Source organism: Phascolarctos cinereus, unplaced genomic scaffold (assembly GCF_003287225.1).
Source record: "Phascolarctos cinereus isolate Bilbo 61053 unplaced genomic scaffold, phaCin_HiC Scaffold_726;HRSCAF=1367, whole genome shotgun sequence".
Taxonomy (NCBI): Eukaryota; Metazoa; Chordata; class Mammalia; order Diprotodontia; family Phascolarctidae; genus Phascolarctos; species Phascolarctos cinereus.
Window position 1 is genome coordinate 23,528,784 of NW_027556098.1, and position 21,833 is coordinate 23,550,616.

General features: G+C 38.3%; 1 long non-coding RNA gene across 1 annotated transcript; it reads left to right on the forward strand.

Annotated features, from left to right (window-relative positions):
• Positions 1–247: 247 nt before the first annotated feature.
• LOC110212729 (uncharacterized) lies at positions 248–20,745 on the forward strand. The gene is made up of 2 exons (XR_002325745.2): positions 248–1,837; positions 19,511–20,745. It is a non-coding gene; the product is annotated as an uncharacterized LOC110212729 (long non-coding RNA).
• Positions 20,746–21,833: the final 1,088 nt, after the last annotated feature.

The following is a 21,833-nucleotide window of genomic DNA, read 5'->3' on the forward strand; positions in this document are numbered from 1 at the left end:
AAGGGAAGAGAAGAGGAAGAGGGAGAATCAAAGACTGAGAAAGTAGAGAAAGGTGGGGGATGCAGAAAGGGAGGGAATGTCTTTGCTGGGTGGAATACTAATCAACCTGTCTCCCTGTCTGCAGCAACCCCATTGCCTGCGCTGCAGACTGACTCTGACTCTCTCTCTCTCTCTCTCTCTCTCTCTCTCTCTCTCTCTCTCTCTCTCTCTCTCTCTCTTCTCTCTCTCTCTCTCTCACACACACACACACACACACACCCTTCCCCCCTCCCCCTCCCCTCACATGAAAACACACGTTGGATTCCCTCCTTCCCACACCTCTCTCTCACACACTCCCCCAGAGCCCGTGAGAACGAAGCACTAAAGTAGACCCCTCTAGCTCTGGCGGCCACTGCTTTTCTTGGAACTTACACCCTCTGTGTCCGTCTACTTCCCTCTACTAATCCCTTCTTCCCTGTCCTGGTGGTCCCCTGCACCTTCACGCACCTCCCCAACCTCATCCTGCTCCTTTGATGGCTGTCATCAGAGACCTTCGCGGAAGCCCCACTATTTCCACCTGTCACAGTAGAACTGTCTCGCAGCCCAAGTTTGAAGGTACTTGGTTTGCTGCTGGAGCTATTGCCGCCGCCGCCGCTGTTTCCTTCTCTACTTCTTCCTCCTCCTCCGTCTCCTCCTCCTTTTCTTTCTCTTCTTCGGCGCGGGCTTAAAGCCTAGGAGTACAGCCGAAGCCCCGGAGCCCATGGCAGAATTACCAGCCTCCCTAAATTTTTCTTCCTCATCCTTATCTTCGCCCCCTCTGCTCCCTCGCTTCCTCGCGGTGGAGCCTTCGGAGAGCAACATCTGGAGCAGGTGAGCAGCTGTTGTGGAGCTCCAGTCCGAGATCAAAGGGTCCGCTTCGCCCCGGAGCCACAACACAATCTCTCTCTCTCTCTCTCTCTCTCTCTCTCTCTCTCTCTCTCTCTCTCTCTCTCTCTCTCTCTCACACACACACACACACACACACACACACACACACACACACAGAGGCAGACGCTACACACTGAGAGAGAAACGGGGGTAAGAGAAAGAGAGGGCAGGAAGAACCCCGTTTTTCTATATTTTGGTCAACTTGGCACGAACCACTGCAGATGCACCACAGGTTACTCTTGGGGGGTCTCGCTGCCTCCCGGTAGCGGTGCATCAGGTCACGGTGGCGCCTCTGGTGTTGGCGCTCTGGTGTTGGTGTTAGCCGTGCGGCAGCGGCGGCTGCCAGGGACCGTCAGTATCCAACGGTGCCCTGTGATCGCCACCCGCCCCCTCCCTCCCTCTCTCCCGCCCCAACCTCTGTTAACCATCGCTAAGTAACCTTCTCCTCCGGCTGCGGCGGTCCCGGGTGACATGCAGTCCCTTATCTCTCCGGTGACCAAGGCGATTCTGGTGGCTTTGTTCATCTTTGCCATCCTCCTGATCCTCTATGTTATCCTTTGGTACATCTGCCGCGATGTGGATTGCGACCACGGCATCTGAGTCGGGCTGCGGGGCAGCCTTGGAGCTGGAGACTGCTTGACAGTGGAGTCTCTCAAGGGGGGGAGGGGGCTTGATAAAAAGAGAGCCAGACCCAGAAGAAAAGAGCTGGGATTTTTTTTAAAAAGAGAGAAAGAAAGAGTGAGAGAGGTGGAGGTGACGAACGGTGGTGGAGACAAGGAAAAAAGGAGAAAAGGTGGGCATGGGGGTGGGGGAAGAAAGAGAGCAGCCGTCAGCCCCTCGGATCCGACGACCTCATCGAAACCCGGCAGGCAAGAACTACATCTAAGCACCGGCGACCTGGAATTGACCTTCAGACAGCAGGGTGACCCCGGTGAGTCTCCACTTCTTGTTTACACAGCCCCGGGAGCAGAACCATGAGTGGGTAAAGGGGGAGAGAGAGAAATGAAGATAATGTGTAGAGGGATAAGGGCTGAGGTGCCAGGAGTGGAAAAGCCACAACTTCTGGGCAAATATTTGTCAGCTAGGCTCTATGACCAGAAAGGACCCCCACCCCCTCCCACCTGGGGTTGCAGTATCAGATTGTTTTGACTGTTTCAGGCAGTGGGCTGGGTAGGCATGTGAGGGAAAGATCCAGTTCTGGGTTTTCCCACTTGGAGGAAGGTTAACCTGCTCCAATCTTCTTTTTCTTTTTTTAAATTCCTGAGAGGTAATAAAGGAGGGGGTCTGCAGGAGGGAAATAGCCTAAAAGTGTTGTCTGTATTTCTTGTTGTTTTGACCTAAGAGAATTTCTTCTCCCCATTCTGTCTTAAGATGGGACATTTTGGATAGATGTTTGGCGGCACAAGGCTCTATGGTTTGCGTGTTTGTTCCAGGGCTGTTTGCTTGGAAGCATGTTTTTTTGTTTTTGTTTTGTTTTGTTTTGTTTTGTTTTGGGAGGGTGCATTTACCTTCACTAATTTTTCATAGAGACAGAAGATGAGGATGGGTATTGGGGGGAGATTTGAAAGTAAGTGAATTTGATAGCTTTGCAGCCCCACATTGGTACGCACAAGATAACTGCACTGCTAAACAGACCATAAAGGTGAGCCCAAGGGATTGGGAAGCAAATGTTCCATCAGTTGTAAAGGGAAACCCATCTAGTAATTGAAAAAAAAGAAAAGAAAAAGCCCACAGATTTGAAGCAAATACTCACCTTAGAGGGGGAAAAAATGCAACTTTTTAGAAGAGAACCTAACAAGACCCTCCCTTTCCTCTCTGATTCAAGAGTAGATCAAAGGCAGAAAATGAACCTTCCCTTCTAAATAAGGTGTACATGGAGTTCTGAAAGGCTGAAGCATTTGATCTGGTCTCAATAAATATTCTTCTTGTTAGCAAGTCAATTGCCACCCTTTTGACATGTTCCTCTAGAAAGGGGGGAAAAAGAACTTGTTAGAAGAAAAAAAAGTAACATACTCAAATATGTTGATAATTTATGGATTTGCAAATTCCCTGAATACATTTGTTTGGCAATCAGGTAGAGCCAGAAGAACAGTGTAGCATGAAGAGTCTGCCCTATTATTTATGTATTGTTTTGTTGCACTGCTGATTTTGTATTATCTCTACTACTTTATTATTTATTTATTTTGTTTTTTGGGGTTTCGACAACTTGGGGTAAAGTATACAATCCTTCTTTAACCCCATCTCCACTACTTCTCCCAGGAACCTTCAAAAATTGAAGTGGGATGAAAGCCTAGCTTGGAAATGTTGCTAAAATGTCATTTTCCAGCCATGTTTAAAAGGAGTGTTTGAGAGTGGAGGAAGACAACAAGCTAGCTTCTCCAATGTCTACATGTCTAGAATTTAAGTAAGAAAGAGATAAACATGTTTTCCAGATAAAATAATGATTTTTAAAATTAAAGGAATATCAAATAAAAATAATTCACATTGCCTCTTCACTTTTATATTCTTATGGAAAAATATAATTTTAGACCTCTCTCTCTAAAACTGTCAAAGTAAGCTTTTTAAACAGCTCTGTTGTGTTCCATCATCAATTGTAGCTTTAAGATCCCTAGTAACATCTCTGCACCTCCAGCTTAGGAAAGGAAGGCCCCTGAGGTGCCTGACTATTTGCTCTATAATTAGGGATTCATTTTTTTTGTTGTACATGGACACATGTATTCTAAAATACCTCATGACAAAAAAGAAAAAATGATCATAACATATGACATGTGCCTCAAAAACTTCAGAAGTCTTAGGGCCTCACTTTCAAGTGTTAAGTAGTGTAAAGACAAAAGGCTGATTATAAAAATCACAGATGCAATGCCTTGAAAAATATTCTTGGCACTGTAGTAAAAGGTTACTTAAGCTTTACACTTTCACATCTCAAAGCACATCACATGATTTCTCCCCTCCAAAAACCAGCAAAGCACATATCCTGCTAGCAATTTAAATAGGAGAAGAAAAAATTAATACAGTCCTCTGCTTAGATTAAATTAGGGGTTAACAGGGGAAATGGCATAAAATTCAATCATCAGTAAACTGGCAAGGGATATTCTAATTTATATTCAATTTTTTTGAAATTGCTTAACACCTATATAATACAGATAACTCTATATTCAGTCCAACTCAACAAACATTTAGGCACTGCTAGGCACTAGTCATGACAAGATAATGTAGCCACTCATATTTGCTTGGGTTCTGTTCTAATGTAGTCATTCCCCATGTTGTATCTAAGCATAGACTCTTAGATGCCCTTTATGTGACTAATTTCCATCTCTACAAGGCAAGGCTTATTTATTTAATGTTCCAGATAACGTTTCTAGGTAAAACATTTACTTGCATGCTATACATGGTACATGCACACATTCCACTGAGGTTAGCTTAGGTTTCCATTTGCATTATGCAAAAGAGTGGCCACACATAAATTGGTTCTTTTGATGATTTAACTGAATCATATGATTAAGGGTAATCATCATGTCTCCTGAGAGGTCCAACACAAAATCTTGACAAAGCTTAGTGTCTGAAAATTCAAACTGTAATCATAAATACAATTTATAATTGATAAATTATTCTTCCTATTATACCTTAACCCACAAATTAATGAAGTGAAATCACATTTCTTCAAATACTAAAATAATAATAGTAACTTAAATATATAGTACTTCTGAGTTTACAGTAGAGTTGCCCTCATAACTTTTCCCTCACAACAGCTCTTTAAAGACAGGGGCAAAGTAGCTATTTTATATATTTTATTGATGAGGACACTAAGATTGAGAAAAGACATAAGGTCACGTGGAGAGTGAGTGCATAAGACTAGATTCAAACCCAGGTCTTCTGATTTCAAGCCTAGTGATCTTTCCACTTTGAATTTATGAATTTTTTGAATCAACAAGATTAATGCCTCTTTTGCTTTACTTATCTCATTATACATGCAAATCTACCGGACTCTAGAATTATAAATTATAAGATTAGGATTTTTTGGAATATTAGGTTATTTTCTGTATAAAGAAAGAGTAAAGAGCAATGATGTCAAACTTATAGTAAATTAAAATGCCATTCTCTTAATCCTAGTAATGACGTGTGTTTAATAAAATTAAATAGAGATTCTCAAGTAGCTATTCAGAGAAAAACAGTGTTAAAATTTTAGATCTACAACTCTGCTTAATTTTCTGAGTCTCCAACAAATAAAAGTATGTATTAGTTTGCTCCTCTCAGTTATGTTTCAATAAATGTATATGGATATATACATAAAACCACATTATATGTCACCATATTATATATATACATATATTTAATAGAAGTTAAAGAATATATTATGATTGCTGAGCTTTCCTCAGAGGTTTACAAGTACTCTTTTTTTTTCTTTTAAACTACATTAGGTTATGGATTTGCCAGTATATTACATAATTCATAGTCATACATTGTGCATACTGATTTCATTTTTTAAAAAAGATTTTTCCAAAGTGGCATTTCTTCTTGAATGCAGAACATTTAACCATACATATTAAAAGGTAATAAGCTCTAGTTTCCCATAGTCTAAAGGGTGATTTTGTTTTGGTTATTTGAATTTGTAAACACTGAGATTATAGCTGTTCTAGTTTATTACACCTTTGCCTCACACAACCCCACTATAACTTAAATGCTTTCAAAATGTATAAGGATTGAAAATACTGTTAATAGCTTAGTAAATTTTTCTCACATAGAAAACTTATTTAAGGAAAGTTGCCTTCTTTTGAATATTGTCTTTGATATTGTACAGTAACATAAAGATATCTATAGGAATGCTCTAGTGACAGTTACCAAGGTTGTGTCCAATTCAGGGGGCCAAATGAGTAGGAAGATATTGTGATTTTTGTTAGTTATCAAGCAACGAGGGGAAAGCAGGTTTATGAGGGATCTGGAATTTGAGTTATGTGAGGACCAATTGAAGGAACTAGAGATATTTATCTTGGGGACGATGAGATTTGAAAGAAGGTTGGGGAGGGTAGTGATGATAGGCTTCATATATTTGAAGGACTAACACGTGGAAAAGGGAGTAAAATCTTTCTTCGCTGCTGCCTTTAAAACTTCTATCAATGATAAACATTACAGAGAGATAAATTTTCATTTAACGTATGAAAGACCATTCTAGGAATTATAGCCATTCAACTCTCCAGGCACTGGAGGGATTCAGAAAGACTTTGGATGACTATTTGTCAGCAAGGTCACGTCTTCACTGTTTGAAATACTACACTAGATCAGGACTCAACAAATTTCCTTTAGATCTGCGGGCTACAGCTCAAAAATGAGGTGCTAGATGAGTCTTTTAGCTTTCAGTGAAAGAAAAACAAGAGGGTGCAAAGGCAACATGTTGTCATAGAACATTGGTTTACTCCCTCAAGTCAAGATCAAATCCATGTCACCAAGAGTCTACTAAAGCACTTGGAGACTAGTTTGTATAGGGTCAAAGTGGTATTGAGCAAGTTGTGATGAGACAAGTGGAAGTTTTAGTAGGTATTTGCCTGACCTTCCATCTCTAACTAACCTGTGGTCTGACCATTCTTTATCTCTTCCCATCTGAATTGGAGTAGAGAAGAATCAGGGCTAGTCCCTCTCCAGTAGGGGCCACTGGCTTCCTACAGCTCTTTGCTGCAAGTTATGCCATGGTCCAGTGCTGTGTACTTCTCTTCAAGTTATGGTGAGAATCAAATAAAAAGAAATTTACTTTCATTGTTACAAATAAGATTTCACTAAAAACACAATGTCGTGATGAAATTGCAAGAATGCATAGCAACATGGCACCTGGAATTCGAGAGTGCGAAGCTAGGTGATCCCTAAGGTTCAAATCTAAATTCTATGATTCACTGCACCAAGACAATGTGTACATCCAGTGTACCAGTAGATATAGTCCCCAAACAATTCAGTAAGAAAAATCAATCAAACCAGGTGTTTAATCTGAATTGGACAGTTTGAATAAACTAATTGACCAGTATAATAAAAATGGTTAGAATAGCAACTGTCTATAGATATAGTCTCTCTTTAATAGGAGCACTGAATTGGTAGGTTTAAATCATGCCTAAGCTGTTGATTGCTTTCAGAAATAATGAACAAATACCATATTGAGAACATTTGTTTTGAATCATAATTTTTATTTTTTTAATTAAAAGCCCAATGGAGTTTCACAAAAGAAGACTGTCAGTGAACTGTTAAACAAGGACAGGATCGGTAAACAGAAATATGAAGTTTTCAAGTATTATAGAAGACATAAAGAATTCACATTTTGACAATGTATACTCCACAGAATGTGATGCTTGTCTCAGGGGAAAGGAAATATTATTCTCCCATAAATGAAGTTTTCAGGTACCTAGATAATTTAGCTAAACAATAGTGTCTAACTAACAATGATGACTTCATTCATCCTCTCTTTTTTTAAGCCTGAAATTTAGGTCTTTCATGTAATTTTTCTTTTAACAAGAAAACATTTAACAAGGTATGGTGGGAAAGAATATAGGTCTTGATTAGAGCACCGGAGTCAGGAGAACTTGAGTTCAAATCCAGCCTCAGACACTTGACACTTACTAGCTGTGTGACCTTAACCCCAATTGTCTCTCACTCACACATGCAAAAAAAGAAAAAAAGAAAGAATATAGGACTTAGAGTTGGAAGATTTTAGTTCATCTCTGCCACTACGAAATTATGACCTTTGGCAAATGAATTAATCTATATAGGCTTAATTTGCTTATTTGTAAAGTGGAGATAAAATAATAACTGTGCTAAAATGGGAATAAAATAATGCCTGTGGTACTTAGCCCAGGGGAGGCTCAAATGAGATAATGCATGTAGAGTGCTTTCTGATTAGAAAGTGAGGTATAATTTCAGTTCCCCTTTATTTTTAACCCTTTCTTCCCAAATCATATGGTGTTTATATTTAAACTAGCCTCAACTACAGTTCCCTCACTAAGGAACTTTGTCATATTGAAAGACAATGCAGAATTGCATGTTGCTGAAACAGGAAAAAATGAATGTAGATTTTGCACCTTAGCTTTTGCATACACTGTTCATTGTGAAAATGAAATATATATATATATATAATATATAATATATGATACATACGCATATATATTATTTTTAAAGTATGAAAGTGAAGCAAATGTGTGGAATAGTCAATGCAAAGTTTGCATAAAACTGTATTTGGTAAAAAAGATGGAGAGAAGGCTTAAGCTAAACATTAATCAATCACTAAACATTTATTAAGCATGTGCCAGGCAACTGTACTAAGCTCTGGGGATACAAAAAGAGGCAAAAGATGGTCCCTGTCCTCAAGGAGCTTATAATCTAAACTAATGAGTTTACAGAAAACACCAAGTAGAAATGCTGGATTTGGTGAGAACACTAAAGAAAAGGGATAAAACAGAGACTTCAAAGTAGCAAACAGTAAAATACAGTATGCAGTGAGCCTTACTAGGTAATATTTGTGCAACAGACATAACCACATCTTTAAAGAGAATAAGCTTTCACAAATTAATTGTATAGATTTGATCTATAAATATTTTTATTGTAAATAGTGAAATATGTGTGGAGTGTGACTAAAGGACAAGCATCCCAATGCTAATGCATCCAAATGAACTTTGTTCTTTTCAAGGTGCTCCCTGTGGCAGAGATCACATCCATTTCCATCATACATTGCTTAAACAACTTTTAGAACTTTTTTTTCACAATTGCCATTGGAGCTTATGGTCATCAGGTAGAATGCAAGCTCTCAGAGGCCTGGCACCATAATCATTTTGGTCTCTGTACCTTCAATCCTATCACAGTGCCTATCACATATTAGGCACTTTATAAATGCTTGTTGGATTTCATTGAATTGAATGCTTTTGAATTTCTTGAATGGCATAAAATCTGCATCCTTGGAAGGTGCATTTCATTTTTTTGAGGCAGCCAAAAATCATCCAGCTCCACTGAATAAAGCCATTTGAGGTAAAAGATGAGAAGTAATTATGAAGTAATGAGAGTGATTTTTGTGTGTGTGGCTTGTAAATTGCCAACACAGTTCACAAGGAGTTCCAAAAAACCAGTGTCAGCAATGTCAACATCATTGGAATGAAAAAAATGACTTGCCTCTCGGGATGATGCCTTTGAGGGACAACACACATTTGGGTATACTTCTGTTACGTGTGCTTAAAATGAAAAGTCTTATTATTTTACAGACATCCCTTATGTACTGAATCATGACTCAACAGTGATGGTTATCAGCTCCCCTTAACCATGAAATAAATACCTCTCTGTTTCTCCATTGTAACAAGATGAGTTTGTGCTTTCACTCTTACATATTTCTACTAAATGAAGAACATATATGCCCAACAGTGACTATTTAATGTGATGAGGTTATTGAGGTAATAGATTTGCTAAACATAACAGTTATAATAAAGTCTTTAGAGAAAATATATTGATTCAGTACAAGTGGGAAAACTATCTCCCTTCAAAATCTCTATCCATTAATAACCTCCTAACGATAATGCATTACTGCTTATTGCTATCTTTGTGAGATATACACAGTTTAATTGGGATTAAAACTTAAGGAATTGTCAAAGGCTTTCCTAATGACTTGTCCTTATTGTTTTTGTCCCCATCTACCTAGCCTAATGGGGATTAGAAGAACATGGAAGTTAAATTCAATCTAATTTCAGTGAAGATAAAATGAAATCATTTTAAACATACAAAAAGAGGAGCAACAGCAGCACAAGAGGTGAATGAATAGTAGAAATAAATAGGCTGAATAGAAAAGAATTAGGAGAATGAACATTCTAAAAAAAAGAAAATGGTGATGCCTAAAAATTAGGGAGCAGTGTGCAGTCACACAGACTTTACTTCTTAAAGTTATAAAAATAGAAGTTTCCTTTTCACAAGGTATTAAATTAAATTAAATGTGCTGTAAATTCATCCACCAAAGTCCTCCTCTGAAGGCTCATTGTAGATTGCAGGTGACCCTGACTTCCTCAGGCTAAATAAGCTAAGTACCAACTCTCTCTCTGGCAGTTCCTATCAACCTAGAAAATTCGGGCCTACAATGGATCCTGATGCTATCTTTCAATAACTGGACCAGTTAAGGATCATAAGGACCATTCCCAAGTGTTGGCTGCCAGGCGACCAACTCTTTTTTCAGTCATAGAGATTGATAAAAATATTCACTAAAACTTAAAGTAGCCATGATTTGCATGCCTGAATGAATGAAATCCCAGATCTTTAATTATCAAATTTGAAGCATTCTATAAACCAGATTCTAGGTGCCTCAGGTGTTGAGAAGTTTTTCCTTTTTTTGTTTTGTTTTTCTGGGTTGATAGAGCTGGGGGCAGGAGCATTTTTTTTTAAAGTTCTGGATGGAGGTCTTGGGATGTGTTAGGTACAATTTCTACCTTCATGAGAAGCAGAGTTACTAAAATGTTAATGGCCACACATGGTAAATGAACTATTCATTTTCCAATTTCAAGCAACCAGTCAATCAACCAACAAACAAGTATTTTCTTAAGCATCTATATTCTAAGCACAATCAAGAAAATTTATTGAAGGCTTGTATTATTTAAAGTGGCATTTGGGTGATACAGTGGGTAACAGTCTGGACTTGGATTCAGGAGTTCAGATCCCTCCTCAAATGTTTACTAGTTGTGTGACCACGGGAAAGTTACTTACCTTCTTTCAGCCTCAGTTTCCTTATCTATAAAATAGGAATAATAATAGCACCTACATCACAGGGTTGTTGTGAGGATCAAATGAGATAAAAATGTATGGATAGCTCTTTGCAAACCTTAAAAATAACTGCAACACATCTTTAGCATTATTGTTGTTATTAATCACGATTTAGTACTTCTGTGGTGTAACTAGGGTGGAGCAACTGGAGTTTTGACCTAGGATGATGACATTTCAAGAGGGGGCAAAAGCAATTTCAGTCCTTCTGCAGTACAGAAGCCACCGAGCTTAGTAGCTAATTAACAAAAAAGAATTAATTAAAATGGGAAGCTACATGGTGGCAGCATCCTCTTCCTAATGTTTAAATTAAATCAATTAGGTGATATAGTAGATAGCATTTTGGACTTCAAGTAAGGAAAAACTTAAGTTCACTATATGACCCTCTACTTCAGCTTCCTCATCTTCGAAAAGGAGATAATGATAACATTTCCTTCCAAGATTATTGTGGGGACCGAATGTGATGATATGTATATAAAGCACTTAGATGTTAATTATTGTGGTGGTGGTGGTGGTGGTTATTAACAAATTTCAGATGAACTTCTCAGCTTTACCTTGTTTCCCTTCCTCAGGTGGTTTCCTTAGCTGTGGCCTTTTAGTGTCTTAGGTCCCAGTAGTACAAGAAAAGGTAAGATCCTTAAAGGCAGGGATTCTGTTTTTTCAATTTCCATTCCCAGTGCCTGTCACAGAGCCTGTTACATAATAGTTGCTTTATAGATACTTAAAAATGAGGCAGCTAGATGGCGTAGTGGATAAAGTTCTGGCCATGGAGTCAGGAGGAGCTGAGTTCAAACGTGTCGTCAGACACATGACACTTACTAGCTGTGTGACCTTGGGCAAATCACTTAACCCCAATTGCCTCACCCCCCCCAATTTGTTTTAAATGCTTAAAAATATTGGAAGGGGGTTCTCAACTGTCCCATCTGAATTTGCAGTATGTTTCATGCCACTTTACGTGGGCACCAGAATCGCTATTTCTGGCTCAACAGGATGCTAGGTTTTTGCCCCCAAAGCATTATATGGAATAAATAATTACTCTTCTCAAGGAGGGAGATGTAAGTCAATCCTTTGGAGGTCAGAGTTTTATATAGTACAGTGAGCTATTAAGGGAATTTTGGGGACTCTGGCCAAAAAAGTCAACAGTCCAATCAGTCCAGAGCAATATGTTTCAGGGAGCCTAAAATCCACAAATACATAGCGTTCCAACTGAAGTGGATATTTACAAAGCAATTTTCTGGACAGTTTGGAGGATCTTTGTTGTGTTTCTTTTTTAAAAAAAATAAAATAATAAGCTGGAGCTTCAAATTTTTTGTCTTTGATTCTTTCTTGAACATTTAACAATATAGAGACTCAAGTCTTTAGTCATTTTCTAGGCTTAAGAAATGCAAGTCTGAAAGACACTAATATACATTAATCTACTTTATAACTTGTTTATGCTTCATTTTATAACTGGCCATTATGTTGAGTCAAGGACAAGAAATATGAGAAAACCTAGAAGGGAAGTAGCATAGAATATTTTAATGTAGATAGCTTTTATTTAGTCAGATTCTTTAGTAGTCCCAATTCTTATAAACTTCAAAATCTTACAAAAAGAGACCCAATTTTAGTCAGATTTTGCTGTCTTGCAAAATAAAAACCTATGTGAGACAATAAAATAGAATTTTAAAAAATAATTTGGCTATACTTTAAAATAATGGGACTGATAATAATTATGGCATCTATGCTAGGCTCATTCAATTCCATTCAATTTAACAAGTATTTATTAACATCTACTATATACAAGACACTATGCTAGATGCCGGGCATACAAAGATAAAAACAAAGTCCTTGCCCCCAAGAGGCATACATTCTGTCTGGGTGGAGGACAACATGCATATGGATATGTAAATATAAATATAGGGAGAGTAATTGCAAAGGAGGGAGGTGAAAGAATTAGTACTATCTTAGGTACTATGGTTGTCACTTGAAGAGAATTAATGATACCAGCATGTGGAAGTGAGATGAGAGGGCATTCATATCCCTGCATAGCAGATGGGGGTGGGGGAGTGGGGGGAGAAGGCCTTCACAAAGGCAAGGGGGCAAAAGATGAAATGTCCTATAAGAAGAAATGACAAGTAGGCCAATTTGACCACAACATATAGTGACAGAGAGTAATATAACATAAGTCTGGGAAGCTAGGCTACAGCCATAAATTCCTTAGAATATTTTAAACTCAAATTTTGTCCCGTTGAATTGGTAATTGTAGCACTTTCACTCACTACATTCAGTTGTGATCAGGAGACCAGAGAACAATATATTATATTTAGTATAGCATCCCAACGATAATAGGAACAGGGAAGGCTTACACATGAGTAGGCTAGATGGTTGCCTATATAACGTGATTCAAAAGATAGCAAGGAATTTCTCCACATAAAATATCTCTCTTAATCCAGTACTATAATGGCTGACATTTAATAATTTATAAAATCATAGAACATCAGAATTGGAAGGTATTTCAATGGACATCCAACTCATACCTGAAAAAAAGAATGACTGTTACAAAATAACTGATTAGTGGTAATTCAGTCTTTGTTTAAAGAGCTCCACTGAAATGGAACCCATTACCTCCTAAGGCAGGCCACCCCATTTTTGTTCCAGTTGTTAGAAAGATTTTCATTATACTATCTATCATATATCAAAAATGCATTTTTCCTCTTTCCAACATCAATTCACCGTTTCTAGTGCTATATTCTGGTACACATCTAACCCCTTTCTAGATGATGGCACTTGTTGGAGATTCATTGCAATCTCCATTCAGGAATATCCTCTTAAAGTATAAACTCTCCTGTCCAAAATGGTACTTCATTAGCATCATCCAGTGGAAAAGCAACCAGGCATTAGAAGGCCTGGGATCTAAGCCCATCTCTGCCGCTAACTAGCAACAAAACCTTGGACAAGGGCTCAGTTTACTCATCTGAAAAATGAAGAGGCTGTATCAGGTAGGCTCAGAAGTCCTTTCCAGCTACAGTATTCCTTATGAATTCATGAAAATTGTTCTTCAGATTATAGTTTAACTATGGATGATAGGATGCCACTAGATCTAGTTGAGACCACTGGGCACTTTGGCAGTGGAAGAGAATTGATGGAACACTAAAAAGAGAGAAAGATAAGAGCATGGGGAAAGGGGGTGAAGGGTACTGAAGACACAATGTGCCTCCATCATAATTTTGCCTATAATGCTTGCCATGGGTGTGCTATTTCATTGCATTCTTACTTTATTCTCTGTTAAATTATTATGTAGGAAAACTGTATATGTTTACCATTAGGAATTTGCTGTGTGTAACCATATATATATAGTAAATAAAAAGTCGTAGGGAGTTACCTGAAATGCATAAAGGTTAAGACTTGCCCAGAGTCACACAGCCATTGAGTCAGAGCTGAACTTTGAACCTAGATCTCTTCAGTCCAAGCATAACACTTTCTTCATTCTGCCATGAGACTTTCATTACATAATTTTTCACACTTAATAAATCCCTACTTTTGATGGTTTATTTTACTTAAAGTATAAGCATCTTTTCCATTACATATAAGCAGGGATGGAAAGAGATCTAAAAGCTGTTCCAAAATGTAAAGACCTCAATTCACCCAAACATGTTCTAAGTACACCTTCAGTGTTTTTAATTCTTCTCCTGGCTCCCTCCCCTTGGGAGGCTAGACTGCTATGATATAGATTCCTCCTCTGTGCTTATCCAACTCAACCCAGACACTTAGGAAGCCCTCCCAGAAAGTATATTTGTGTGCTGATCTCACCTTGCCTAGGAGCTTGTATCTATTAAAATTCATAGCAAACAATTTCTAAGGTATGTCTAAGCTATAGTCAAAAGAGAAGAGACTGTGGCAACAAAGGAAATTTGTATCTCTTGCCTTGTAGATTAATTCAGTTTTTAGGATCAAAGACTTATAAGGGACCTTGGATTCCATCTGTTCTAGTGACCTCATTTTAAAGATGAGGAAACGAAGGCTTAGAAAAATTAAATGGTAATGTCAAAATCAGGATTGGTACCCAGGTTATCTGACTCCAAACCCAATGTATTTTCCATTGTACCAAGTAATCTTTCCATCCATGACAAACATTCAAAAGACGTATACACTTTAGGGCTATTCAATCTTTTTGCACGTTTGCCCTCACATATTGGCCAATTATATACCTGAAAGACAGTCTGGACTAAGTCAATCACTTACCAAGGCCCAGCTTAGATACTTACTAGTTGTATAAATCTATGGACAAGCTGTTGTGTATAAAATATGGGTAATAATATGAGCTATGCCTATTTCAAAGAGTTACTGTAAGGAAAACAAAACTCTTAGTAGAAGATAAGGGTGAAAAAGTGGATTGTATCAAATTTATAGAGTTTTGAATGTCAGCTTAAGGTATAGAACAACTGAAGTTAAAAGGGGGATGGTATAATTAGGACTGCACATTAGGAAGATTCATATGGTATTGGTGAATAGAACAGATTAAGAGACTGGAGGCAGGGAGAAATGTTAGGGGCTATTACAATAGTATAGACAAGAGCTAATGTGGGGAACAGATTCAAGTAGCATTTAAGTAGCAGAAGGAATGGTTTTTGGTGACTAACTGAAAGGGGACATTGAGATGACTGCAACATTTTGAGCTTAGGTGCCTGGAAAAATGGTGCTGTCATGAACAAAAAATAGAGAAGTCGAGAAAAGCAGCAGGTTTAGGGAAGGTGAGTCTAGAAGGTAATAGGTAATGCAGGTCTATAGCAAGAAACACATTTAGAAGCAACCACTTAAAGGCAATAATTCAAACAATAAAACTATAAAGCAGAAAAAAATAGGACTTGTTTGTAGGCAGGAGTGTTAAGGCTCAAATGAGATAATGTAAACCTCTGCAAGTTTTAAAGTACTCTACAAATGTCATATGTCATTGTTATTATTGTTGGTGGTGATGTTGTGTCATAGTCACCAGAACTCCACTCTGGTGATGACTTCATTCCTGGACCTGCTACTGTGCTCCCTCTGAGCTCAAACACTTTTTTTTTTTATAAAGCAATCAGGTAGCATGTTGGTAAATGTTTAGCTACCTGAGCTGGGGATGGGGGTAGGGGAACAGAGAGGAATGTACACACATTTTAAGTTAATCTCCATTTTTATCATTTTTTAAAGTCTAGAAAATCAAGCAATTGCCCATTTCTGAGATGTAAATGTTCATGCTGAAAATTTAATAATTGACTCCTGCAACTCCAAGAAGAGGGAGAAGTTATAGGCATGTAAACCCCTCCAACAAAGAGGAAGCCTGATATAGTAGGTGGAAAATAGTCTCATTGTCAGGATCACCTGGGTTCAGGTCCTACACCTGACACCTGTTGGCTGTGTGATCCTGAGGAAATACTCAGAGCCTGCAGGCAACTCTCTCAATTTTTAATTGCAGGGCAGCTGCCAATCATCAATTAGAGGGACCTTCCTGCTGGGCAGTTCTCTATGCCAATGAAATCACAAGTCCAGTATAAAAATGGGCAAGGCTTTTTTCGATAGATTCTGAGTTAACAGAGACCAAAAACTGAAAAAACAATTCCTGCTCTCAGGAAGCTTACATTCCCCTGTGGGGCATTGCGATACAATGTTCATTGACAGATAAATAGGAGATAACCTGAGGATGACAAAAGGGATGCAAAAGGGCATAGTCAGAGAACAAATAATATTAATACATGTATACAACAAAGATGTTTTTGGTAAGGTAGCAGAACCTAAATAATTATACATTATGTTAAATATCCAAAAGGTGGACTGAGAAAACCAAGAAAGCTGTTAATTACTTAAAAGTAGAAAAAATTATCCAAGATAAACATTTTTAAATTTGAAAAACACTAATTTCAAGTAATGTTTTAGATCAGAGAGGTAGGTAGAATTGAAGATTCCCTGGAAATGTATTGTTTTTATATGGTGAGGAACGCTTTTCCTTACTTAAGTTTTCAGATTTTCAGCCTGGCATATAAACTCCTTTCATGACCTCCAAATTGTGACAGTTAATTAGAGCAATCACAGAGCTTAACTGACACATTGAATGTAACTGGTGTAAGAGTTGTACAATTTATTTTGTTTCACTTTCCTCAAGAAAATGGGTAGAAATACCCATTTTGAACTCCTTAGACTGCTATAATGCAACAAATCTTGTTTTTATAAACAGCTAGGCCTTCTTTTCTGCTTAAAATTCCAGAATGCTAAGAGGGATCTCAGGGGTCACCTAGCCCAGCCTATAACCAGACAAGGATCTCCCCTACAACGTTCCTGACAAACTGTCAGCCAGCCCCTGCTTGAAGAAGAGAAAACTATTACCTCCCAAGACAACCTATTCCACTTTGGGACAGCTTTAAATTTTCCAGCCATCGCTCCTAGCTTTGGTCTCTGGAGACGAGCAGGAAAAACTGAACTCTTCTTCTGCTTGATAACCCTTAAAATACTTAAAGACAGCAGTACCTATATCCTTTGCAAGCCTTTTCTTCTTCAGGCTAAATATCCCCAGTTTCTTCAACCAACCCTTACATAGTATGGACTCTAGTCTTCTCCCCACTCTAACCATATTCCTGCTGACCCCCTCCAGTTTGTCAATATCCTTTCTAAAATGTGGCACCCAGAACTGAATGCAATATTCCAAATGTGGTCTGATATGATAGGCATATATAGGATTTAAGGAGGAGAAGAACCTCAGAAATCATTTTTAAATCATTTTACATATGAGGAAACTGAAGTCTGAAGAGTTTTCTTATTTTGCCCAAGATCATATAGGTATGCTAGGATTTGAACACTGTCTCCAAAGCTGGTGCCCTTTCCAATATACTACTGCCTGTCCAGTGGGATTATCACCTCCATTACTCAGGCCACTCCGTGGTCTAAGGCCTTATTAGCATTTTTGGCTTTCTTTATATCCCATGTTGACTCATATTAAGCTTTCTAGAACTCCCAGAACTTTTTCAAATAAACTATTGGATAGCTATGCCTCTCCTATCTTGTAGTGAGATCAATCAACTAACATTTATTGGCAAAGCCAGTAGGGTAAACAGCTGCCTGCTTGCTGTGAGTTGAGAGACTCCCAACAAAAGATCAGTATCCGTGTCATTTAAAAGATTTCCTTAACTTGCTTGTCATATGTCTGAAATATCCACCATTAGAAACCTATTTCAGACTTTAGATATTACGTTTTCCCAGAGGCACTAAAGCACAATTATCCCTGAAAAGAGATAAATAGATTCATCCATTTTCGTTCATTGACTTCTTAGTTTAGAAGAGTTTATCAAGTAACTAATTGTCCCCTAGGAAAACAAAGGCTAGGATGGTGAGAGGGAGATAGGACAGATACAGATCTTGTACATAGATAATTCCAGTTGGAAAGTCAGTCAGTCAATGAAAATTTCTACTGTATGCCAGGCACAATGCTAACCTCTGGAGGCACTGTGCTGAACTTGAGGCACCTTAGGGATCATCTAGTCCAACCTTCTCATGAGGAAACTGAGGCCAGAGAGTTGAAGTGACTTGCCAAAAGTCACTTGCTGGCAGATCTGAGAGTTGAACCCAGGTTTCCTAGTCCAGTGCTATCTTGACTGTACCAGGCTTACTGTAAAGGGGCAGAATCCCAGAACAAGAGAAACTTGAAGGAGAACAAATCTGGGTAGAACAAAACAATAGTGACATAAGGGGATTGACAGGCACACTGTGAATTTAGAGGGTACTGAATGACATGAGGAAGACTAAGGAAATGGAGATTCTGTTGCTGCTGAAAACAAATCCTACTACTTCACAATTTTACATTTATCTGGCTCTGTTAAAAAGAGTGAGTACTGATTGTATATTCTCCTTGGTACTGTGCCTATAAAGACATAGGAGACCAGGGTTTTGTTACTAAGGAATCTACAGTCTAAAGTAACCTCCTAAAACCATTTTCAATTAAGAAACCTCCTCTAAATTTATTCTTGTTTAAATCAAATTGATTATTTCTATACTGTCTCATTCCCTTGCCAAAGTAATTTAGAATATGGTTGTTTCAGAGTAGTTTTTTTTTAATTGAAGGATAGTATCATAGATGAGTTTAAAGATATTTTGTTTAATAGGTTGTTGTTGTTATATTAGGAGAGGCAGCATAAGGTAGTGGCCAGAGAGCTGCCCTTGGGGCCACCAAGACCTGGGTTCTAATCCTGCCCCTGACTTTCAGCTGTGTGATCCTAATCTCTTGTTGCTATAGGCTACACTCTAAGGTTCTAAGTTGCAGAGAAGGTGCCAACCTACCTCAATCAGGATTTCCTATACCAAAAAAAAAAAAAGGTCCAGTCCCTACCATATTCTTATGTTATGGTTAGGTTAACTAGGTGACATAGAGGATAGATTGAGCATAAGAACTAGAATGAGGAAGACCTCAGTTCAAATCTGACCACAGACAATTTTTAGCTGTATGATCCTGGACAAATCACTTAAACTCTGTCTCAGTTTCCTCATCTATAAAATGGGACTTGTTGTGAGGATCAAATGAAATCATATTTATGGAGTGCTTTACAAACCTGTAAAGCACTATATAAATGCTAGCTATTATTATGTTCACACAACCAAAGCAGACTGGACATAATTGAAAAATTTGCTTTTCTCTGACTTGCCTATGTGAACAATGGGAACCTAGGCATTTAGTAATAAAAGGGCATTGCCAAGCACTTTTAAAAGTCATTACAGAATAACCTCTTAGAAATGTAGAAGTGAAATGTCTGTCCTGCATGATTTAGCTTTTTTCATTGCGTTAACATTGATTTTGTTCCTTTCGCCTTGTGTATTTTTTTTTCTCTTCTTTCCTTCCATTTAGTGCCCAGTGAGGGACTTGAAAGCTCTGGACAGTGTGGAGTCATCCCTTGCCCTGCTACAACCCAGGTGCCACCAAGGTGTCATGACTCTGATGTGGAGGGACACCTTTGAGGGATGGAAGGGGGAGACTTTGGCCTTGTTCCTGGGACTGTCGTGTCAACAAGAGTGCCAATGACGCAATTTTGTGGGGATGGAGGGAGGGGTGGACAATATATGGATTGAGGCCATCAGCAGCCATCACCCATCTCACCAAATATTCCAATGAGAACTCATGGTCCTTCTCAACAGCTGGGGCCAAGGCCTCCATCATATCTCCTTGCTGGTATTCTGAGCCATCCTACCTGGCCTGTCTCTCCTCCCTCTCTCTCGTGGAGTCGTCATCAGTCTCTTCCTTGCTTGTGCACGGTACTGAACCAGCAGGGCTCTTTGTTTAAAATATCTGTGAGGCAGCCTTGTGGAGATTTTTACTTTTACATACATGACTAGAGAAATCCTGAAGACAATCAGCATCAGATTGTAACATCTTTAAGGTAGGTGACATCTGGGGCCTCGCCTACTTCATTTTCAAATGGATTTTCTCAGTAAAGTTTGTAAACAAGTTAACTATCTTGTAGCTTGTTTTTGCATGATGGATGTGCTCAAGGGAACAGTCATAAGTAATTCAATTATGGCCCTCTTTTTAATTTTTTTTCAAAGTTACCCCAGATAATTTTTGTTTTAGTGGTCATAATAAAAAATATGCTGCTCCCAGAAAAATAGCCTAATAATTAAAGACTATGACCTTTCGATGTGAAAGAAGAAAGCCAATAGGCATACAGTATGCCAGCACCTCATCCATGTTGGAGTGTTAACAACCTCATTTTTATGGCATAATGCAATTTCATTGCATAGTTTGAGGGGCACCAAGGATGTGCAGTTTTGCACTTTTGTTGAAAACTTCAGGGAAAACAGACAACATGAGCATGAGAATTGCCAGGTGATATTTGTATTATCTTTATGAATGTATTTGAAACGTCATGACCCAGCAATGTTAGCTCTCCATACCATCCATATGCATCATAATGAATTATTTTGTAAGCTTTTCTAAATGCTATAATAATTCTGTCTTTCAGGTTTGATGTGGCACCTTAGTGTTGTCTTGTCACATCTCTGTCTCTCCACATGAAAAGAGGCAATAAAGACAATGCTCAGACAGTATGGCTATTCAAGAAAATAAAAAATATTTTTGAAACTGCATGACATAGTACAACTCTTTGATTCAAATTGTCCAAAGAAAACCACAGCTCATGAAACCACACATGGCATTAGCAATTTGGGGACAGTACATTAACACTGCAAACTGTGGTCATGTTGAAGAGCAAGTGTTATCAGGATGAAATGTGTTATTATTCAATGGTAAGACTTCAGACTAACCCTCTGAGGTCATAAGAAAATGATCCCACTCTCAGATCCTCTAATGTTTAGGGTATTGGTCAAAGAACAGTCTTTTTTATTATGAAAACATATTTTGTTTAAATAGTAAAAGTATTGGCAAGATTTTTTTTATAATTTACAAATCATAGGGTTTTTTTGAAGATATTCTAAATTTCTTTTTGTTTTCTTCAACTAGAAGGCAACCTTGCTCTATATCCCAGAGGATACAAGCAATACACTCTTCCCTAGAACTGAGAGAAAACACCTCAGCTTGGCCATTTCCAAGGTTCTCAGCTTGAATTGGGCTCTTGCCTCATTTGAGGGAAGAATTGATACCTTCAGTGTGGCAGTTCCTACTGAGAAAGCAACTATCATGAATGGATTTAGAAGTAATTTGGGTACATTATCAGAGTGGTCACAATAATGCCTCAGTACAATCACAGCACACTTGAGAAATTTCACTTGTGCACAGTCTGGTCCTACCACCATTCTATCTATGAACCCCATCTTCCTACGCTATCCATACTCCCATCAGTTCACTGACCAAAGATTGTAAGTTAGCTACATTCAGAGCTTTTCCACTCTTTTGCTGAGCAGGAGGTGAATCTCCACTGTCCTATGTCAGCACAGATTAATATTCCCACGTGGGCTTACACATGAACAACTCCTTCCATTATTCATAGGGATTTGGAAGAATTGACCTCATCATATGGGATTAGAAGATGATAATGAATATTTTGAACTGCTTGAATGATTATATGAAAAAAACAGGTGCATAATAAAACCTACAACCATTCTTGCTTATTCAAAAAATTGCACTGTGTACACTCAAATAGCTGACCAGAAACAGCTATTTTACCCATCAAACATTTGACAAAGTATTTAACTCCTTACTAGCAACATCATCTAAA